At 38.1% G+C, this 22,808-nt stretch overlaps 1 long non-coding RNA gene across 1 annotated transcript; it reads left to right on the top strand.

Moving 5' to 3' along the window:
• The first annotated feature begins 4,590 nt into the window (after positions 1-4,590).
• On the top strand, positions 4,591-22,625 carry LOC149260173 (uncharacterized). Its single transcript, XR_016248041.1, has 6 exons — positions 4,591-4,845; positions 5,033-5,129; positions 12,617-12,661; positions 13,103-13,198; positions 22,260-22,421; positions 22,542-22,625. It is a non-coding gene; the product is annotated as an uncharacterized LOC149260173 (long non-coding RNA).
• The last annotated feature ends 183 nt before the right edge of the window (positions 22,626-22,808 follow it).

Raw genomic sequence — 22,808 nt, 5'->3', positions numbered from 1 at the left:
TACTTGAAGACTGAAATTTCAAGTGAGGCCAAAGGGTCGCATGGTTTTAAATCTGACAATTTGTGTATGTTTGCAGGTGAAACATGTAAAGAATGACAATTTGTTGATATTGCCATAAAGGAGGAAGGAGACAAGTAGAATCTAAATTCTATTCTGGAAGAAGATGAGATAGATAGGTCTCATATATAGTTGGGGAAAGATATCAAGCAACCAAGTGAAGGGCTTGAGGAGATTGAAGAGGAGACCATCGAAGAATTTTTGAATTATATGAAGGATTTAGAACAACAAGGAGATATGATGGTTGAAACATCAAGTGGGAACACAGGGTCTTATGCTTTTAGGACTGATAGTTTGTCTATGGATGTAGAACAAATGAGGGATAATATTAATGCAGATGGTGGGACCAAGATTATAGCTCTTGGAGAAGGTAAACAACAATAGATTAAAGGAAAACTTGAAGAAGAGACTATGTTAGCTGAAAACATTGTAAAGGATCATCAGTTCACTATGATGATAGGCACAGTGGAAATATCCATCGAAAATATTGAGACAGTCAGTAAGAAACAAGGACATCTATTGAAAGATGTTAAGAAGGAAGAACCCTATGTAAAGGATTTAACCTTGAGAGAAGGAACACGAACAAGGGAGTGTTTTGTAGAGGATGAGCAATCTTTTGAAACTGTTATAAGTATGGAAGAGTATCTTTTAGAAGATACAAAATTTGAAGTAAAGGAGGATGGAGAATGTCTCTTAAATGAGAGAAGCAGCGATTTATTGTAGTAGAAAGAACTTAATAATGCATTGATATTTGAAACTATGACAATACATGAAGAATTTCTTGTGAAAGAAGGAGATGAAATTCAGTCTGAAGAGATGATATGTGAAGCAACAATTGACACTGTTGAACCTTGTGATTTTCAAATTGATAATTTCTTTATAAATGCAGGAATTATAAGTGATGATGAAATACTTAAGTATCATAGACAAATTGCATTGCTGGAATATTTGCTGGAAAATTCAGAGTATGACAGTGTTATTGTAGAAAAAGGATTTCACTACAGTGGAAAAGAGCATGAAGACATCATTATAGTAGATGGTGTGGAAGAGAGACTAGTTGACAGTCTCATGAATTCTTTTGAGAATTCAAAACATCATACTGATGTGCTGACAGAGGAGAAAGAAATAGTGCAATAAAATGAACTGTTACCAAATGAAGATAAGGAACAAGAGCCTTATGTTTTTTATTTAACAAGTGTTTTGTGACTGCAGGTTTAGCTGCAGATGCTGGAGGAAATTTGGCATAGATGAGCAGCCAAATAAAAATGGAAGAAGAAGATTCCATGGAAGAATTAATCCATGGAACAGAGATGCTCAATTGCTGGAAATAATGCTGGAAAATCATGATTCAGTGTAGACATAAATAATCATGAAAGAGGGTAAGGATGAAAGGGAGGCAACAAGAATAACAGAACAAGTAAGAATGAGAGGAAGAGTAAGAGTAAGTGATAGCATACGACAAATCCGAGAAGAAGAACAATAGATTGAAGAGTTGGTGACAACAGCAACAACCTGAAACGAAGAGAAAGAAACGGAAATAAGTGGCAAAGTATGGACCAGACCAAGAATCTGTTGGACACAGAGATTGAAGAAATGTGGCAGTTAATGATGAAGTAGTCCATATGGAGGAAAATGATAGCAACGGGAAGGATGATTAATCAGAACTTGAACCCGATTGACAAGGAGAGGAAGAAGAAACAAAATACGGTAGACATACAACAAAAACAAAGGTGCAAGGCATTTGGCTAGTTACAAAACAAAGTATGGGATCTAGGAAGACAAAGATCAGAACCACATGATCAGGAGATCATGAATGTTTTCTACATTGGGAATCTGATGTAGGAGAATTCCACCCAAGAGAAAATAATTGTATTTTAGTAGACATAGGGGGTCATTTGTTTTAAGGAAGTTGGTTTCCTTAGTCTCAAATTAATGTAATATTTAGGCTTTTAAGTGATTAGAATAAGAATTAATTAGATGTGTGAGGATGTTTGTAAATGCTCTCGAATAAAGGAGAACGTGAATGGTTAATAATGACAAGAGAATTAGAAGTCAATTATAACTCTAAAGGTAGTTTCATGATTCGAGGAACTAGAAAGAGTTCCTAGGAATTAATTGATGTTAGAAGTGGATATAGAGGACATTTAGGAGTCAGTTCAGTAAATCTAAGAACTGAACAAGAGTTAATTCAACAGAACCTTTCTAGTATAAATATAAGCCTACAGGTAGAGTAAAAAAGAGGCCATTGATATTGAAGATCAGGCTTGTGAGAGACAGAAAGTCTCGATATGTAATCATTTGTTTATACTTATATATACAGAGGTTTATTTCCTAACTGTGTAAGTGTGTGAAACGAGTATTTAATGAATGAATTACATGTAAGTTATGAATTCGTAGGTCCCGTAATAGAAGGTTGCAGGAAGAGTTCTGTAGATACACAGACGAGACAATGATTCAGAGGAATCATAAGGGATCTTTGAATCTAGCTAAAGGATTAGAGTAAGCTCTAGAGAGGTAGAGAAGGGAGAATTCGTGGAGTTAAGTTCAAAGTAAGCGGAAGAGAGAAAAGCAAAAACCCTGAGGAAAAACCCAAAACCACAAGGAAAAACACTGAAGGACGAAGTAAAGTCAAAGGAAAGGAATGAGCGAAGAAGTGAAGAGGTGATGCATAAGAATCGTTAGATCTCATAGATCAACAGTCATTGCATGAGAGAAAACTGTAGGAGATAATTGACGAAAAGGCGGGCTTATAAGCGGAAGTGGTATTTCGGGCGAGGTTTAAATGGTAAGTGGTATGGAAGGGTGAGCACCCGATTCCACTCACCATTCGACACGTAGCACAAAGGTGGTGAGGGGAAACTGCTTTATTAGGTGGATAATCCCCGTGATCGTTGTCTATCCAAAACCAACATCAACCATCAGATATGAAGAAAGAAGATCAACGGCGGAGGGTTGTCGCTCTCTTTTTTTGATCAGGTGTAAGTCCTACTGTCAGATCGAGTCTAGATCAATGGTCATAATTTGATCGTTGATCGGAGTTTTAATGGAGAGTGCAATGGAAAGGCGATGGTTGAGTGCGGACCCGATGACAATTATGAACGCAGGTTGATAATGTTTGAAGTCCGACCTACGTGTTTCGTTCAAGTTCTTCTTTTGTATTCCGATATAATTGGAGTTTTCACGTTTAAAGGTAAGTTTATGCGATAAATGCTATGTAACCAATTTTTAAAGAGGGAAGGTTATATATATGTGGTTAAAGGGTTAGCAAAATCTTAAACTAAGGTTTGTGGGAGTGAATGAGTCCCGATAGAAGGGTTTAATGAAAGGCTTTAATAAATTCACAAATGAAGACCTGAGAAATGATTAAAATCCTGATAAGTGGATATTTCTTAAGGGTTAGGCTATATTGGGTTTTAACAAATTATTCTGCAGAGACTAAGAAAGGTGTCCTTAAACATTGATGGTTGAGATTTTGACTCGTTTGAGAGTTAAAATTCTTGAGACAAACGTACTTATGCATTTTAGATACATACTGTGAGTGTAAGTAGGGAAACCCTGCATCATGCCGAGAAACCTAAAATTCCAACCCCCAAGCTCAAGAAGTTGTTCATCATTTTTTTTATTCCCAAACACCGAGTTCTCACGAAGAAAGCAAGAAAAGAACAATCCCTCTTAGCCGGAAGGTGGTGCAAGTCCTATGCTTGCATTTGGAGTATGGGCATACAACTATGAAATGGTGGGCTGGGTGTATACTTATACCCGTTTAATCACTTGCAATTTACTTTGTTTTCTCTGTCTCTGCAGGGACATTCTCTTACTGGATGGACGCCGATGCCAAAATACGTTATGTAGAATGAGAAAGTGGACTTGAGCACATTAAGAAAAGATAAAAGTACATATTATTCATATGGTTTTGGTTTATGGTACCTCTACAAATTCCTTTCATGCCTTCTTGGCAATGTCAACAACAAAATGTTTAATATTGCATTTTTTATGCAGAAAGTGTCACCACCTTTGCTCTTTTTTGTTGACAGCATATGCCGTGGGCATCTTACTTTCCCCACATATATACGAATGGTTCTCAGGTCATCTCACTCAGTTGAATCTTTGCTCTATCTGTTTTATAGATATCTTAGAGTCATTTTTATAGGTACGTGGGATTCATTTTGGAGGTAAAAATGTGTCTATATGCTTTTATCGGTTTAGTTGTCCCTAAAAAGTATTGCGTATTTTTACGCCGTAAGGCGTTCCCTCTGAGAGAGACATCCCTGAAATGTGACGTGTGCAATCGTGAGCCATTGATTTGGTGTGTTAGATGATTGGAGTGTTTTGGGCCGTTCGTTTAATCTGTTTTATTTATAAAAAAAATGTATTTTCCCACTAATAGACCATGAAAAGCCAGACCTCGCCTGCTGGCGATGAGACTCTTCTACTGCCTTCGCATAGACTGCCTGCTGGCAAATAGACTCTGCCATAAGACTCTTCTGCTGCCTTCGCATGCTGGCAAAGAGACTCTGCGATTAGACTCTTCTGCTGCCTTCCCATGCTGGCAAAGAGACTCTGCGATGAGACTCTTCTGCTGCCTTCGCATGCTGGCAGAGATTCTTTGTCGACAGTTATTTGGCCTCCATGATTAGTAGCTATTTAAGGTTCGACCCACAGCTATCAAACCCTTTTACGTTTTCCTACTGTTCCCTTTTACGTTTTCCTACTGTTCATACTACATAGCTGTCTCTTTTATAAGCTTACATGCTTTCTGGGTTCCAGTTATGATCCAAGTCCTCCAAGGTATGAACTCTCTATCCAGTGAAGGGTATCATGCATTGATTAATCAATTTTCCAACACGAGATAGAGGGATGCTCTTCTTCTGCACACATAATCCTTTGATATCATTTTTTTTATTTTACTTAAATCGCTGCAGAGGGGAAGGTAGCCTTCCCAACTTATTTTTTTTCCTGTTCAATGTTTTTCCAGGTATGCAGTACACTTTGGTTGATGGCATGAGCCTCGGCTCTTTCTAACTACATTGGCGCTTCTCACCTTCATCTCTATGATTTCGATGGTTTTCAAGGTTGGTCACCTGAATGGTTAGTCCTAGATACTTGGGACAAATTTCTGTGCTGAAATTCCTGATGCTGAAATACTTTCGCTGTTTGAATTACAAAATTTGTAAAGTGTGTGCTTGAATGTCGAGAACAGAGTACTATTCTAATTGCTGCCTATTTTAATTGCTGCCGATTTTTCTTTTTGGGATCTTGCTTTTTGAATTAAACAGAGACAACTCCAAAATTTCACCTTTTTGTCATTGCTGGTCGTAGCTGAAATAGTTGTGAGACCACTTTATGTTGCGAGAGGCTGAGGTGCCTAAACCGTATCAGTGATATCCCCATCATGAGCTTTATCTGCTGTATCAAGAATTATCTCACTGATGAAGAGCTCAGATGGTTTCACCATTTTGTGTAGAATCTACTGTTATACTAGATCCTCAGAATTTAGCATCACAAGCTGAAAAGTCATTCATATATCCCTGGTACCTGCTTTTGATTTCTTTGCTTGCATAATGACCTTTAAAACAGATCCCTAAACTTCTCGTTTCTCTTAACTCAGGTTCCTGGATTGTTAGATACATGTGCTTCTTAAAACTCTGAACAATACAGATATATGAATTTCCACCATATCTGTCATTTGCAAAATATGCAGTGTTTAAGGATTCTGCCATGCAAAATTTGAGTAGGAATTATGATGTTAATATCCTGGTCAACCAAAGAATGATTTGTAATTTAGTCAAGTTACTCAATCTTGAGGGTAGATATGGAGGGGAAAAGAAATTCCAAGAGAGAAACAAGGTTGTTAACTTAGAGAGATTACCAATTTGGGGAGGAATTGAACCACTGAACTGGCAGACTGAGACATTCAGGTACTCAAGCTTTGCAAGTCTTCCTATGCTTTCTGGCAAGGCCCCTGAAAATTGGTTAGTTGATATATCTAAATAAGCTAGATTGCGAAAATCAGAAATAGTTTCAGGCAGAGGACCCCCGAAGCCATTGAAACTCAAATCCAACTTGGCTAATTTAGTGTAGTTAGAGAACCATGCTGGAAAGGGACCATTGAAATTGTTGCCTGCAAACTCCAAGTCTGTAAGTTTCGGAAGCTGGTAGATTACAGGAGACAAAAAGCCTGAAAGTCCTTTGTAGCTCAAGTTAAGGCCTCTAATAACTGTATTAGAAGAATCACAAACAACGCCAGTCCAATTACAAGGAGGTTTGGCATTATAATTCCAGTCACTCAAGAAGAAGCTTACCTGCTTATGTATCAAATCCATTCATGCGTATTGTAATCACTACTGATAGCATGAATGACCAAAATTACATTGATTTGCACATCTATCCAGAGTACTGGTCTATGCAACTGCATGATGCTTTTAGGTAAGGACTAATGTGTCTATATAAAATAAAATGTAAAAAAAATGTTTTTATCAAATACTTCTTCTCTTTTAGAATTTTGACTTTAATGACCATACAAGGAAGCAAAGATTTAACAATACTATCTCACAATGCCCATAAGGCTACAATATGCAGCTTAATTGATTGAATTGGAAAGATAACCATCCTAGAAGAGTGATGGGAAAAGTAAACATACAATGAAAGGCAACAGTATGCTTACCCGGGGCAATGTATCCAACAGAACCTGGAACACCTGAAACTGTGCACCCCATGGGATGTATGTTATCAAGGATCTTTGCAATTCCAAAATCAGGTAAATGCGGTTCCAACTCATCATCAAGCAGAATATTGTCTGGCTTTACATCTCGATGCACAATGGGGGGTACACAGTCATGGTGCAAGTAGGACAAGGCATGAGCAGTGCCAAGTGCAATCTTGTACCGTATATTGTAGTCAAGCACATGTGCGTTACTGCCTCTCAGAAAGTCACCTAAGCTTCCATTTGGCATGTACTGATATACTTAAGTTGCCAGTTAACTGATTCATGAACAGAGCAATATCATATAAATGATCAAGCTCAGCAAGACCTTCTGGTATCTGACCTGTCAGGCTGTTGTTCCAGAGGTGTACAAGACCTAAATTTTTCAATGAAGATATCTCCTTAGGAATGATCCCTGTGAGGTAATTACTATCCAAGTCAAGAGCGGTTAGGGATGTGAGGTTCCCAATCTCAGCAGGAATCTCCCCAGTCAATTGATTTATATACAATAACAACTGTTTCAATTTGGGGAAGATGCACAAGAGCACTATAATTGTGTAGTAGAAAGGAAATTGGTATTCTTCAGCTTTCACAAGCTGAAAAGTCATTCATATATCCCTGGTACCTGCTTTTGATTTCTTTGCTTGCATAATGACCTTTAAAACAGATCCCTAAACTTCTCGTTTCTCTTAACTCAGGTTCCTGGATTCTTAGATACATGTGCTTCTTAAAACTCTGAACAATACAGATATATGAATTTCCACCATATCTGTCATTTGCAAAATATGCAGTGTTTAAGGATTCTGCCATGCAACATTTGAGTAGGAATTATGATGTTAATATCCTGGTCAACCAAAGAATCGAATCTATGCATTAGTGACATATCCAACAGAAGTGCAATATGTTCATTGCTGAGGATTTTCATTCTCTCCCAAAGTCTTGTATCACTGAACCTAATGAGATGCAAACAATAGCTGTTGTCCACACAGAAGCTGTCCATTTACACAATCAACTTAAATCTTAAGTAATCTTCTGCCTACTGATCCTCTGCCACCTATCTTCACCAGCTGTCCTTTATCCTATTTTGGAGGAATATATATTTCACCTCTTAACTAAATTCTTTACCTTAACATTCTATATTCAACAAATAATTTTCTCATCATCTCAGAGCTACATTATCTACTTCATTTTCCATGTAGAATATCCATAATTAATAATGAGAAGATATTTCTGCTAGGTGTTCGTAATTGAGTTGTTCATATGTTACCTCAACAGGTCACTTACTTTTTTGTCAAGGCACACAGTCCATTCAACTAAACAGAGACAACTCCAAAATTTCACCTTTTTGTCATTGCTGGATAATGACCTTTAAAACAGATCCCTAAACTTCTCGTTTCTCTTAACTCAGGTTCCTGGATTCTTAGATACATGTGCTTCTTAAAACTCTGAACAATACAGATATATGAATTTCCACCATATCTGTCATTTGCAAAATATGCAGTGTTTAAGGATTCTGCCATGCAAAATTTGAGTAGGAATTATGATGTTAATATCCTGGTCAACCAAAGAATCGAATCTATGCATTAGTGACGTATCCAACAGAAGTGCAATATGTTCATGGCTGAGGATTTTCATTCTCTCCCAAAGTCTTGTATCACTGAACCTAATGAGATGCAAACAATAGCTGTTGTTCACACAGAAGCTGTCCATTTACACAATCAACTTAAATCTTAAGTAATCTTCTGCCTACTGATCCTCTGCCACCTATCTTCACCAGCTGTCTTTATCCTATTTTGGAGGAATATATTTTTCACCTCTTAACTAAATTCTTTACCTTAACATTCTATATTCAACAAATAATTTTCTCATCATCTCAGAGCTACATTATCTACTTCATTTTCCATGTAGAATATCCATAATTAATAATGAGAAGATATTTCTGCTAGGTGTTCGTAATTGAGTTGTTCATATGTTACCTCAACAGGTCACTTACTTTTTTGTCAAGGCACACAGTCCATTCAATTAAACAGAGACAACTCCAAAATTTCACCTTTTTGTCATTGCTGGTCGTAGCTGAAATAGTTGTGAGACCACTTTATGTTGCAAGAGGCTGAGGTGCCTAAACCGTATCAGTGATATCCCCATCATGAGCTTTATCTGCTGTATCAAGAATTTCTCTTACTGATGAAGAGCTCAGATGGTTTCACCATTTTGTGTAGAATCTACTGTTATACCAGATCCTCAGAATTTAGCATCAGAATATCCATAATTAATAATGAGAAGATATTTCTGCTAGGTGTTCGTAATTGAGTTGTTCATATGTTACCTCAACAGGTCACTTACTTTTTTGTCAAGGCACACAGTCCATTCAACTAAACAGAGACAACTCCAAAATTTCACCTTTTTGTCATTGCTGGATAATGACCTTTAAAACAGATCCCTAAACTTCTCGTTTCTCTTAACTCAGGTTCCTGGATTCTTAGATACATGTGCTTCTTAAAACTCTGAACAATACAGATATATGAATTTCCACCATATCTGTCATTTGCAAAATATGCAGTGTTTAAGGATTCTGCCATGCAAAATTTGAGTAGGAATTATGATGTTAATATCCTGGTCAACCAAAGAATCGAATCTATGCATTAGTGACGTATCCAACAGAAGTGCAATATGTTCATGGCTGAGGATTTTCATTCTCTCCCAAAGTCTTGTATCACTGAACCTAATGAGATGCAAACAATAGCTGTTGTTCGCACAGAAGTTGTCCATTTACACAATCAACTTAAATCTTAAGTAATCTTCTGCCTACTGATCCTCTGCCACCTATCTTCACCAGCTGTCCTTTATCCTATTTTGGAGGAATATATTTTTCACCTCTTAACTAAATTCTTTACCTTAACATTCTATATTCAACAAATAATTTTCTCATCATATCAGAGCTACATTATCTACTTCATTTTCCATGTAGAATATCCATAATTAATAATGAGAAGATATTTCTGCTAGGTGTTCGTAATTGAGTTGTTCATATGTTACCTCAACAGGTCACTTACTTTTTTGTCAAGGCACACAGTCCATTCAATTAAACAGAGACAACTCCAAACATACATTGAAAGCATAAAATCCTTCGATGGACCTCAAGTCACAAACATGAGTGGGATTGTTTGGAATTTTTTTAGAATAAAATGCAAACTGGCAATACTTATTGACTGTTCATTGAAGAAATGTAGACCTGAACCACAATAACAAAGATTGGCCTCGGAATTATGCAGAAATTGTTATTAAAGATTTAATGCTCAAGAAGGTATTGTCCTATTCTTGATTGTCCTCAAATTAAACAGAAATAACATGCCATCAAATTATACCCCGTTACATGGCACATAATGTTAATAGTCAAAAGGGTCAAATGAACAAAAACTGCGTTTAGGGGAATGTTTAGCATATAAAACTGGGATAAGCTAATCGTGTAGAAAACAGAGCCCCCCCTTCCCAGTCAATTTTTTCAAAGCACTCATTTCAGCTGGAGTTTGATAGCACATCATTGTTACATTGAATTCTATTCAATGGCTAGGCTATGCATATGGTTATTTTCTGCTATTGCATGTAAAACTTGTGAATTGATGTCTTCAAGCATGCATTTCAGCTGGAGGAGTTTGATAGCACATCACTGTTAGGTTGAATCAAATAGCATTAACAATTTCATGATTTCTGTTGGCACCTATTGGCACCATACTACCATCTCCAAGCCTGCTTCAAGAGAGGCTACAATTTTGCTCCAAAAGTTAACCCAAGGTCTGCCCCAAAATGTACTTCTTCTACTTCTGGTTCAAGATTTGTTCACTAGCCTTCAAGATTTCTCCAAAAAACTCTCAGAGCGATGGTGATTACACACACTAATATCACTAAACCTAATGAGATGCAAACAATAGCTGTTGTTCACACAGAAGCTGTCCATTTACACAATCAATTGTGCAGCTTATGTTGGGGTTGTTCCGGAACTAATGTATACAGTCTTTATAGATTTTTTAGGCTATGTCTAACTAGAACAGTGTGCCCTGCACCATGAGTATAGTCCCCATAGATGAGTGCTTGCCGATGCATTCTTCTCATCCTAGAGCTTCTGGTAATCATTGCCCTGTGTTGGCCTCAGCATAGGGTAGGCCAAGCTTTTTGTGAACATCAAGAGAGGCGAAGTTGCTGGTTTGTACTCCAGGGCTCAAAAGTTCCCCAGTTTGATAAATTTTGACCATCCTTCTAGCCATTTCTGAGCTAGAGTGATGTGAAGAGTCCAAGAAGGAAGCTATGGATGAAAATCCATTGTGACTGATCCTAAACCTGCAAGTTATGGATGGAGGCATAGAACCTTGAGGATAAAGAGCCCTCTCCCAATGTGGGCATGATTCCACCAACTTCTTGATATGACATATTACTATGGTTAGCTGGCCTGTTATCTGCATTAATTTATGTTTTTATGCCTTGGGAGTTATGACAGTTAAAGAAATATTATAGTGGACCTGAAATGCTGAAAAACTCAGAAATCAACAACCTTAAAAACTCGAAACTAGAACAAAATAATTTAAGAAAAAGCCAACTAAACAACAAACCAAGTGCACCAAAAGGTCCACAAGTAAGCAGAGAAGCAAATTAGCATGGAAAGATATACATTCTCTAACCGAACTCTGAGAAGAAAACTAACCACAAAAATGTTGAAATTCAACACGTAGAGGGTCAGCAGCCAAACATACATTGAAAGCATAAAATCCTTCGATGGACCTCAAGTCACAAACATGAGTGGGATTGTTTGGAATTTTTTTAGAATAAAATGCAAACTGGCAATACTTATTGACTGTTCATTGAAGAAATGAAGACCTGAACCACAAGAACAGAGATTGCCCTCGGAATTATGCAGAAATTGTTATCAAAGATTTAATGCTCAAGAAGGTATTGTCCTATTCTTGATTGTCCTCAAATTAAACAGCAATAACATGCCATCAAATTATACCCCGTTACATGGCACATAATGTTAATACTCAAAAGGGCCAAATTTCACACAACATGGCAGTGGATTAGACTTTTGAGTTGGTGTTTTGACCTATGCTCTCAGGTTGTTCAATCAGGCTTTGTTGACTTTGTCAGTGGTTTATCCTATGCTTTCTGCCAAATTTGTGCAACATTAAATATAAATCTAGGCTTCAACTTGGTGTTTTGAACTATGCTCTCAGGTTATTCAATCAGGCTTTGTTAACTTTGTCAGTGGTTTATCCTATGCTTTATGCCAAATTTGTGCAACATTAAATATAAATCTAGGCTTCAACTTGGTGTTTTGAACTATGCTCCCGGGTTATTCAATCAGGCTTTGATGTGCATATATATATATTTCCCATGTAACGAAGTACAGCCTTATATTCTAGCTATAATCTCAATTACAGAGTATAAGTAGGGTAAAATGTTTTTAAATATGAAGGTCTTACAATAAGATGGCTGGAGGTTCTTGTAACGAGATCCAATCTTGTTAACTTTGGAAGTAATTTGACTCATACAATGTATTTATATATTTTACTTCTGAAATCGCTATTTAAGTTTGCAAAGTTATGCATATTCTATTTTTTGTGTGCAAAGTCATGCATATTCTATCTGTAAATTTGAATTGATAACTTTTGAATGATGCAACATATTTTTTTAACCATCAAATTATATTAAAAGATGATATTAAACTACTCGTTCTCGGATCATCTTGCATGTAGTTTAATCTCTGTTTTGTTATTGAATTTCTCCCTACCTTTATCTGACAATATCCATTTTTTACTATATGTGAAGCAGTTGCAAACTAATTTGTAGTTGCTGTTCAACTTTCAGCGTTGAAGGACATTTCTAGACGTTCTCTGTATTGCTTCAACACCGGTAACAACCTTAATCTCCTTTCCGAGTTTTTGCTTCATTTCTATTTCATCCATGGACCATGATAGAAAATCCTCTTCCATCAATTGTACATTAGCCACTCAGCAACTATAGAGTCTTACTTGAAAGCAGAAAGTGTTTTTCATATATTTAACATTATGTATATTATAGAAGTAAAAGTTCAATCTTTTATCATATTGTTCAAGTTCCTTTGGAGACAATGCTTAATAGTAAGTGGGTATTATGGTAAACATTTTTATTTGCTGGGGCACCCACATTTGCCTAGGATTTTATAACATAAGAAAACCTTTAAATCCCTACAAAACCTTCCTTGCGAGGATTAGATTGTGTGGATTATGTTGGGTTTTCTTCTCGCAAAGACTATTAATTTGCATAGCACTATGCAGCTTGTGTTGGTTACTCACACAACAATATTGAATACAGATACTTTGCCTTGGCCTACTCTGTTTTGTCACTGGGCAATCCAACTTTCAGCATTGACGGACATTTCTGGGCGTTTTCTATATTGCATCATCTCCGGTAACAACCTTAGTCTCTTTTCCGAGTTTTTGCTTCATTTATATTTCATCCATGGGCCATGATACAAAATCCTCTTCCATCAATTGTACATTAGCCACTGAGCAACTAAAGAGTCTTATAAATTTCATTCAAAATTATTTTCCGATTGAAATGATTCAGTTATATATATGCTTTCTTGATAATTTAAACTTTATTCCTTTGTGTTTAACTAATGCAAAGTGGTGCCATCGTGGCTGCCTTGTTTTTTAGTGTGTATTGATATTATATTCCACTTGGCATTTTTTTTGTCATCCACACATTAAGAAAGCGGAAAACAAATACATGCATGTACATTTGCATTTAGAATGCATGCGAAAATTGATTTAGGACTTTGCATGTGCTCTCTGCTCTATGTTCAAACAGTTTCACTTCTCTTTCCTTAGTAGCTAGGATTTTCATTGCAAAAAAAGAAAGTAAACGATTGTTTATCATCTTAGATTGCATATTTAGGAATTGTATGTGTACATCACGTGATCAACCTTAAAGGCAAACTTCTTAAGAAAGATCAACTGTAAAATACATTTCAATGAACATAAAAACGCTTTGGAACCTAACGCACACCATTTAGAAGTCTAGGCTAGAGACGTGTTCCGGCGTCGTAAAGCCTGGTAACTATCACTTTCATCGTAGGTTGTGTGATTCCTCCTCTTTGAAATGACAAGTGCCAGTACGGACTTGTGCTCCCACGTACCGTCGAGTATATATTGGGAGACCACAGTAGGCTATATCCTTTATCCTTAGGAAGCCGTGTCTGCCGCCCTATCGATCGCAAAGCACTGAACACAGCATTCGGGAAGATTGACTGCCGTACCATAAAAAGTATTCTGCAGTTTTGCGATTGGTTTGGTAATCCCCCTGTCTAGATATCCAGAGTAGTCACTTTTGTTCCTTTTCAGACTCCTTAAAAGAAAAGGACCATCTGAGCACTTGTCACTTCAGGCTCGTTAAAAATCGAAGGCGACTAGAGTCATCTTTAGCTTTTTCTCGACTCTTAAAAAATGAAAAAGCATGAGCACTTGTCACTTCAGGCTCGTTAAAAATCGAAGGCGACTAGAGTCACCTTTAGCTTTTTCTCGACTCTTAAAAAATGAAAAAGCAAATTGTGTCAAAGTGTCATAAAATTTATTTAAATCGGAATAACCTCACTGTTCCCTCGTTGGTCTTAGGGTGGGAAAATGGAGTCCACCATTCAAGGATTTCCCCATGGAGGAATCCTGCTCCCTTTTCCTCTAGGGGAGATGTTGGTGCACCTCATATGGCTACATTGACCCTTCCAGGGCTTGCAATTGGCCTGCCAATATGTTTTTTCTCACCCTCTGCCGTTCAAAACACCGTGATTCTCGAGCAATCAACTCAACAACCAGATGATACTAGAGTTGCCCAAATCGAAGGCGACTAGAATCGAAGGCGACTAGAATCGTCTTTAGCTTTTTCTCGGCTCTTAAAAATTGAAAAAGCAAGTTGTGTCAAAGTGTCATACAATTTATTCAAATCGGAATAACATCACTGCTCCCTCGTTGGTCTCAGTTTGACAAAATGGAGTCCACCAATCAAGGATTTCCCCTCGGGGGAATCCTGCTCCCTTTTCCTCTAGGGAGATGTTGGTGTACCTCATATGGCTACATTGTCCCTTCCAGGGCTTGCACTTCACCTGCTGGTATGGCTTTTCTCGACCTCTGTCGTTCAAAACACCATGATTTTTTGGCAATCAAATCAGCAACCAGATGCTACTAGAGTTACCCCCAAACCTTCTATTTCATTTGTTTCTCCCTCTCCTTCCTCTGCGCTTCGTGGAAGTATGCTTAAAAAAATGAACGTATAAAAGTTGTTGGTAATAACTATCTTTCTTCATTATGTTTACAAGCTTAGATGCCCACTCATTTAGAAAAAAACTAAACATGCTTCTTTCAACATTTTTGTGTTTTGTTTTGTACCAAAAAATGACATCAAACCTCACTGAAAATGCAATTTCCTCAATGTTATCTGGATCAACTCATATTCAACCATACCTACAAATTGCTGAACTTGAGCCAATACAATCAATGCAAAATTCAACTCCACAATATCGTACTGCAATTTCAGACGGAACACATAAGAAACACATCATGCTTCCAAAAGATTTCAATGATCTCGTAGCAACGGGCTTGCTACAAAAGGGTTCTATTATAAATGTTAAAAGTTGGACTACCTCAGCTATTGGTCCTTCAACGTAAGTTTGTTATAAATTTCTTATTTCAAATTTAACATTTTTTTACTTTTAACACAACCGCTCCTAACAGTTATTCCTTTGACTCTCATTTGTCGTGTAGGTCTATAAAGCTAATAGACTTTGAAATATCTACTTCATTTGCACCCTTGATTGGCAATCCAAAAACTATGAGTATCCCCATCACATCTCATGAAAACTCTCCATCCTCATCGGATCCACATCCTCCATCAAAAAGGCAATGCCCTCTTCCAACTACTCCAACCCCGTCCGTTCAACCGGTTCAAATTCCCATCAAATCGTTAAACCCTTACCACTCAAACTGGTGCATAAAAGGATACGTCCAAAGGAAAACAGCTCTTCGACATTTTCAGAATCAGTACGGACCCGGTAAAGTGTTTGGTTTTGACCTGTTCGATGCAGAGGGTGGAGAAATACATATCACATGTTTCAACAATGTCGCGGATTATTTTTTCGACAAAATCCAAAATGGAAATGTCTACATTGTTTCTAAAGGGAATGTGAAAATGGCTAATAAGCAATACAACCACTTGAACAATGACTGGGAAGTTTTGTTGAATGCAACATCTACCATAGAACATGTTGCCAGTGAAAAAAAACATAATCCAACAGTGCAATTCAGTATAAAATCAATTGATGATATCAGAACAACAAACGTCAACTCCATTGTTGATATTCTTGGTGTTGTCACAGACATTTCCAGTGTATGCACTATACGTAGAAGAGATGGCTCTGAAGTCAATAAACAAACAGTACAGCTCCAAGACATGTCAGGGTATAGTATAGATGCAATCTTTTGGGGAGATAATTTTAATGCCATTTCACAGGAAATCTCCTCCCTATGTGCTACAGGAAATAACCCCATCATTGCAATCAAATCTGCACGTGTTGGAGAATTTAATGGGAAAAATATCGGCACTACAACAAGATCCATTGTTCTTGTAGATCCTGACATTGAAGAGGCCCATGCGCTAAAGTCGTGGTTTAAAAAAGAAGGCTCGACTGCTGCTTCAACATCTTTGACAACAAGATCTCCTTTATGCCACCAACAAAAAAAATTAACAATTGCTGACATTTACAGTATGGATTCCTTAGAGAAACCAACATTTTTCCAACTAAAGGGCACAATAACAAAAATTGGTATGGATAGTTTTTACTACATTTCTTGCCCGTCGATTGTTGGTGGGAGAAAATGCATGAAAAAACTTATTCCACAAAATACAGGGGTTTGGTTCTGTCCAAAATGCAACGCTGAAGTAAGCGACTGTGATTACAGATACTTATTGAAAATCGACATACAAGATCACACTGGTGAATTGGCTTCAACTGTTGCTTTCGAAGACGCGGGCTCTACAATTCTTGGAAATAATGCCAAAGACTTCTATCTATTGTCTTCAGATCCAGAACTAATCAAGGAAATTGTCTCTAGAGCTCTATGGACAGATCATATCTTCACACTATCGGTGAAGACAGAAACTTTTAAAGAAGTCCCGCGCTTGAAATGCGTTATCATAAAAGAAGAAAAACTGCATTTCCCGACAGAATGCAAAAACATCCTTCGAGAAATTCAGAGCATCTCGACATTGTAAATAAATATTGCAGAATGTGTTCCTTGCTTTTTGGCAATTCCTATTGTCCAATTTTATAAATACAACTTTACAAGATATATTGTTGCATGTCTTCTTATGAAATTTTCTTATATACCATTGAAAAAAATATTTGTTCTCCATTGTATCTAGCATTATGTTAGTAGACAAAATCACATTTTTTTTTTCCTTTTACCAGCTTTACACATGAAACTACCTACATGTATGCAGAAAAAATACTAATACGTTCTTTCAAAAACATTTCTCAAATAAAAAAATTCACATGGCACTGTTCAGAACTTACATTTTTTCCCCTTCTTTTGCTTTCGCTTGCATTTTTTACCCTTCTTTCGCTTTCATACAATAACGTGGTTGTTGTCTCTAAATAACATTCTTCTTTTCCCCTCCCTTGCTTATAGGTGCCATAAATTTTGCGGATGGCTTCTTCTTCTAATAATGAACGTGCTCGAAGATACTATGCAACAAATAAAGAACGAATAAATGCACGGCGCCGTGAGCTTTACCAAGCAAAGAAAAACATCGTAGAATGTCAAAAACACAAAAAACAAAAGGGTGACCAACCTTCCTCGTCTGAAATGGCCCACCCTGAAAACAATCCTCCCTTGCAATTATCAGACTCTTTATCTTCTCAGCAAACCTCTCAAACAAATGCATCCATGCCTCATTGCCCTAACCCCTCCTTTGCACATGCTTTCAGCAACGTTTATACTGATCAAGCACATCGAGATTTCCGTTCAAAGCTTGATACACTTCCACCTAAATGCCCATGCTCCATTTGTCTTGAATCATATCCTGGAATACATATCCGCAATTCCAACCACATGTCTTGCTGCTCCAGATGCGCCTCTGAAACAAAGGGTCATCGCTTCTCATTATCAAACAACATGGACCCTGGCCCTCTACCAGTTGCCCTTACGTCTCTTTCACAAATAGAAGAAATGCTCATTGCTAGGGTTAACCCTATACTGCAGGTAACACATGCACGTGGTGGCCAGTATAAATACAGTGGCCACACAATTTGTTTTCCTCAAGACATAACAAAAATCGCAAACATGTTGCCACGCCGTGTTGAGCACTTGGACATCCTAATTGTCACGCGTCATAGTAGTGACCATAAGGCTTATGATTTCATTGTCAGTAGACATCGCGTTCTCGCTGCATTGGAATACAAATTGGCTAATGACCCATACTATAAGAATGTTCGTATTGATTCCAATGCACTGGCATCCTTACCAGCAATCCCCACCGATGTCTCCTCCTCCCTTCACCATTCCAATACTACAGAAACCACTGTTCGCCTTCCACTTGAACCACCCCATGAGCTCACCGAAGATTTCACAGACCCATCCGCTGGCCAAACATCATCGTTCGTACCCATCATACCCAATACAAATACAGAAATCCAAGAAATCCGCCATTATTTGCATGCTTACAACCACCAATCTGATACTACAATTGAGTGGCCAACAATTGGTTTATCGCCAGTCAATGAATACAACACAGAAGGTCTACTCTCCATGGCTTTCCCCGCCCTTTTCCCGACAGGCGCTGCAATGCCAAATCAGCCAAGAATGAAAGCAGTGCAGTTACATGAATATGCACTTCATCTCATACGTTACTCCGATAACAGATTTGGAAGCCACCCACGCTTTCGTTATTACATATATAATCTCATGATGCGGCATCGCAGTCAAGCAACAGCGTCGTTTTTTGTGAAAAAAAACATCACAGATAACTTTCCAATATCTATTCAAGATCTGAACATTCGATTAGAACAATTTCCAGATGAGCAATTAGCAGAGCAAGTCATGCGATTCGGCAGCTCTTTACGTGGAACAAGGTCATTTTGGCACAAAGCTAAAAATGAACTAATGGACATGATATCTCAACTCGATTGCCCGACGTTCTTCTTCACATTAAGTGCAGCTGATACAAAATGGCCTGATCTTCATGCAGTCATGCCCGGATGTCTTCCTACTGATATTGGAAAACAACAAAAGTGGAGAAATGATAACATTATCTCTAACCCACATTTAACATCACTATATATGCACCATAGATTCACAGCATTTCGTGAGATTATCTTGGAGAAACACCTGAATACAAAAGATTACTGGTACAGGTACGCATTCTACCTCATTTTTTTTCCTCCAAGAACTCTAAACAACATTCCTCACCTATTGCAAAATTATCTTACAAAAACGCATACTTGTTAGGTATGAATGGCAACATAGGGGATCTGCGCACATCCATGGTTTCCTTTGGATAGAAAATGCACCTGATATGGAGAATCTCAACTGGGAAGACACAGAAGCAGTCGATATTGCAAGGCAGTTCTTCGACAAATATATTTCCGCTTGGAACCCTCGTGCTCCTTCGAATTCAAACCAACCAAATGCTTGGACAAATCCTGAAGACCCTTGCCTGTTGTCCACACCGCAAATCTTCAGAACCAATCCTTTCAGTGACTATGAACAACTCGTCAATTGTGTTGAACGTCACACAAAATGCTCACAAAGCACGTGCTTAAGAAAAAATGGATCCTCACTCCAATGTCGTTATAAAGCACTGTGGGAATTACATCCAAAATCGGCCTTATTCATTGATTCCAATGGCCAAAAAACATACACCCCTGCTTGGAACGACGATCGACTCAATAGCCATAACCCTACCATCCTATCTATTTGGCGTGCAAATGTTGACTGCCAACCAGTACTCTCCATACACGCTGTTCAAAAATATATCGCCAAATATGCATCCAAAGCAGAAAAAAAATCTGAAAACTTCCACGACATGCTACGTAGAATTGTCCTGGCTTCACCCATTGCTGACCCAGCAACATCCGCATTTCGAAAATTTCTTGCAGAAACCCTTGTTGATCGTGACATTGGAGCCCAAGAAACCTGCCATATGCTACAAAAATTACCGTTAACCTTATGTAGTCGCCCATTCATTTCTTTAAATGTAAACCAAAAAATTCTTATGCGCCTTCCACAGACGGACACCGCCTCCACTACATCCCTGCACTTCATAGATACATATATCCAGCGCCCTTCTACCCTAGAGTCCACATCCCTAATAGAGTTGGCAAGATCCTGGTCATATGATCCTCGTCGCAAAATAAACAAATGGAAACAAAGGCCTACAAAGGCAATTGTTCGGGTCATACCACGTTACTCCTCCATACCATCCACAACAGAACCTTGCTACGCTGACTTTTGCAGGGTTGAGCTTATGCTATACAAACCTTTTCGCCGTATCGTACAAGATATAGGAGATTCTGCTGCAGAATTCATCGCAAATTGGCAAGCATTTCGCCCATTCTACAATCCTTGGCATCAACACCGCACACTATCTGATATTGAATCTGTCGCAAATGATACCTCAGCTATGAATGAAGCCAATCCAGCAGACGCCATGGAAATAAATGAATGGGAATTACTTTCCCAATTACACCCTACAAATGAGCTTCTCATAAACGACCTTGACATGCTTGGTCTTCGTGGCTTTGATGACACCCATAACTGGAATCATACCACTATCCCATTGGATCTACAGAATAATGCAATACAATTCATTGAGAATAGCCGCTCCATCCACCGCATTCTTCAAACACATCAACATACCCTGCCGACCCTTCCTACTTTATCTCCAATGCAAAGAAAAGCTCTAAATATTATTCTTAATCATTTTGCTAGGAAAGATTATTTACCCGCTCTCAGAATGATAATACAAGGCACTGCTGGTACGGGAAAATCCCTCCTTATTAATTGCATCAAAGATATGCTCATAGGCCTTGCAAGCCTGGAACCTTCACCGATCATGCTCCTCGCCCCTACAGGGGTTGCTGCCTTCAACATACAAGCGTCGACAATCCATTCTGCTTTGCACCTTCCTATAAAGGATCTTATGCCGTTGGAAGGTAGTGCTCTTGCAAAATTCCAGGAAGAACTCAGGCATATAAGATACATACTGATCGATGAAATGAGCTTCATTGGGCCAAAGCTTCTCAGCCATATTGATGAACGTCTTCGCGAGGCTTTTCCCCACCAAAGAAACACTTCTTTCGGTGGTTGTTCCATAATATTGGTTGGTGATCTCGGTCAGCTACCACCCGTCAAAGACATACCTCTATATGCAGGGACGAGCCACGGAAGCGCACTATGGAACACCTTCAACACAGTCATCACATTGGACACAATATTTCGTCAACAGGGCGACGACATCGCACAGGTTACTTTCAGGAACATTCTCCAGAACATTAGAGATGCAAATCCAACAATCGACGACTACAACGTACTCATGTCGCGCACAGATTCCTTTTTATCAGAAGAAGAAATATGTTCATTCCATGATTCCATGCATCTATTTCCAACAAATGCTCAAACAACGGTCCATAATAAGCAAATGATGAAATCTCTAAACACTCCTATCGCACGATCCATTGCTGAAGATGACAACACATATTCCAGTCTTTCCTCTGAAGATGAGCAACTTGAGCGAATTGTATTGCTATGCAATGGCGAAAAAGTTATGTTGACTTCCAACCTTTGGGTTTCAGCCGGTCTTGTTAATGGTTCCCTTGGAAAAATTGTAACCATCTTTTACAAAGAATCAACTGCACCACCACAAATTCCAACATTTGTTGTCGTGGATTTCCCCAAGTACATTGGGCCTCCTTGGGATGAAAGAAACCCCACTCACTTGCCTATTCCAGCAGTAAAAAGAAATGGTCGTGCACAAATTCCACTGAAGATGGCTTGGGCTTTAACCATACACAAATCTCAGGGTATGACCCTTCCAAAAGCAACAATTGACATTGGAAAAACAGAACGTCAAGGTCTCACATTCACAGCTATTTCAAGAGTGCCTTCTCTGCAAGATCTCCGAATTAACCCCGCATTCAGTTTCGATCGTTACAGTAAAATGAAGGACAACAAAAACATTGCTCGCAGAAAACACACGGAAGAAATTCTCCATTCAATGCCGCCTCCAGATAATCTGCTCCAACCCGTACTTTGACATCACCGAAATGTTTCCTCCATTTATTTACCTCATTCTATTTCATAACATACTTTTCATATCTTTCAACAACAACAAACTTTGATCATTATTAGTAAATAAACAAATATTGGAATGTCTTTATATTATCTGTACATCTCATTCTTACCTTTTCTTTCTTTTGCAGCAGGCCACATGGGCTCAGAAATAACATACCTACACAACTACATGTATATTGGCATGCAAAAAAAACTGCGTCTCCAGCTATGCGTTGCCCTCCAATGGTGTTCAATATGCCGTTATTCACCATGCATCTTCCACTAACAATATATGGATCCCCATAGCAAAGGTAACTTCTTTACCATTCATTCCAGATTCATTTTAACACAACTCACCTTCAGAGTATTACTAGTAAATTTCTGCAACTGATTTACATATTACTAATTCTAACAAAATATATATTTTGCAGGTCCATTGCTGCTTCTTCAGGCCTTCGCTGCCTCCACCATGTATTCGTAGAACTTCATATATAGAATGACAAGCACAATGTTCTTTAGACTACTATATTCCTCCTCGAACCTCTTTTGTTACAATTCACTGTTTGTATTTTCCATTTCAAACTTGAAAAAGGATGTTTCAAGATCGAATACCGTTTTCATTCTTTGTTTCCTCACAACTATTTGTGTTTTCCATTTCAATCTTTAAAAAGGATGTTACAACACACTTTCTATTTTCC

Source organism: Pinus tabuliformis, chromosome 6 (genome assembly GCF_031772625.1).
Source record: "Pinus tabuliformis cultivar Carrire ecotype Pingquan chromosome 6, CPIR1, whole genome shotgun sequence".
Lineage (NCBI taxonomy): Eukaryota > Viridiplantae > Streptophyta > Pinopsida > Pinales > Pinaceae > Pinus > Pinus tabuliformis.
This window is presented reverse-complemented; position numbering and strand designations above follow the sequence as displayed.